General features: G+C 40.9%; 1 non-coding gene across 1 annotated transcript; it reads left to right on the plus strand.

Annotated features, from left to right (window-relative positions):
• The first annotated feature begins 995 nt into the window (after positions 1-995).
• Positions 996-1,102, plus strand: LOC146954967 (small nucleolar RNA R71). The gene has a single exon (XR_015025152.1). It is a non-coding gene; the product is annotated as a small nucleolar RNA R71 (small nucleolar RNA).
• The last annotated feature ends 505 nt before the right edge of the window (positions 1,103-1,607 follow it).

Below are 1,607 nucleotides of genomic sequence, written 5' to 3' on the forward strand. Positions count from 1 at the left end.
ACAAAGCTTCAGCAAAGGGAAGTTTAATGCAAATCTTCCTAAGTATGTTAACAAATTTTTCAAACTTACCCTCTAGTTTAAGCTTATCAGGATTTAAGGGGGATGGAGTTTTGTTTTCTTAAAGTGGTTTTGCTTCTTCTATCACAACTTTATCACCTAAGGGCTTGACATTTTCTTTCCCAATGTTTTTAACCTTAGCAAAAGTTTCGCCTAACTTACTACCCCCAAAAGATATGACATTAACTTGGGCTTTGGGATTGGCTTCGGTTTGACCAGGAAAGACTCCCGGTGTTTGGGAAGAGGTAGCCACTTGTTGGGCTATTTGAGCGATTTGAGTTTCAAGCATTTTAGAGTGAGTAGCAATAGAATCAACCTTGGTATTGAGCTTGGAAAGAGAATCATTCAGAAACCCAGTTTGGTTTTTAAGTTCTTGAAGTTGTTTGTTTTGGTTGGCAATAGAATTTTCCAACAAAATTTCCAAATTGGATTTCTGAGTGAATCTTTGGTTGTTTGCATAACCGGGTGGTGCTACTTGTCCATAGGGATTTTGGTTTTTATAAAAATTTTGATTTTGTCTCATCCCTTGGTTGTATTGAGCATAATTCATTTGCTCAACACCATTAATAGCACTACCTAGTTGGCAATCAACACCTGCATGACCAGTTATACCACATATTTCACAAGAAGGAGTAGAAGCAGAATTGATAGCACTAACATTGAGTATTTCAAGTTTTTCAGTTAGTGTATCAATTTTAGAAGCAAGGTGGTCATAGTTAGAGACTTCGTGTATTCCTGCCTCCTTTTTGGAGGGTGAAGAACTAGTGATGGCTCTCTCGTCGGTCCACTTGTAGTGATTTTGAGCCATGTCTTCAATCAAGGCATACGCCTCCGTGTAATTCTTGTTCATAAGTGCTCCACCTGCAGCTGCATCAACAGACATCTTAGTGGTATAAGACAAGCCATTATAAAAAGTGTGGACTATAAGCCACTTCTCTAGGCCATGGTGGGGACAAAGTCTTAGCATTTCTTTGAAACGCTCCCACGTCTCATAGAGAGATTCCCCATCTTTTTGGTTGAACCGCGTGATTTGGTCTCTAAGTTTAGCGGTTTTAGATGGTGGAAAGAAACGGGCAAGGAATGCTTGCCTCATCTGATCCCATGAAGTAATGGAACCGACTTCGAGGGAATGGAACCAAGCGCTAGCTCTATCCCTTAAGGAAAAGGGAAAGAGATGAAGTCTTACGGCTTCTTGATTCTCCTTCATGGTTCCACTAATTCGTAGGAAAACAGAGATGTGAAGATTGGGATCCTCAGTGGGGGATCCCGAGAATTGGTTTTGCTGCACCAAGTTAAGTAGGGCAGGCTTAATTTCGAAGTTGTCATCCTCAACCGTTGGGTACACAATAACAGCTTGTGGCTCAACCGTAGACGGCGTTGCATACTCTTTGAGAGTGCGATTGGCCATGGCGGTGTTATTTTGTGCCGCTCTCCTCCTTCTATGTAAGAACCTTTCGATCTCGGGTATGAATACCGCTCGATTTCTAGTTCTTCGCATAAAAGGTTGAGAACCCAAGAAGTTAATGATAACAGAAAAATAAAAAGTTAAA

The sequence above is a fragment of the Medicago sativa genome, chromosome 1, assembly GCF_051527215.1.
Source record: "Medicago sativa cultivar Bolivia chromosome 1, Bolivia_mono, whole genome shotgun sequence".
In the NCBI taxonomy this organism is placed as follows: domain Eukaryota; kingdom Viridiplantae; phylum Streptophyta; class Magnoliopsida; order Fabales; family Fabaceae; genus Medicago; species Medicago sativa.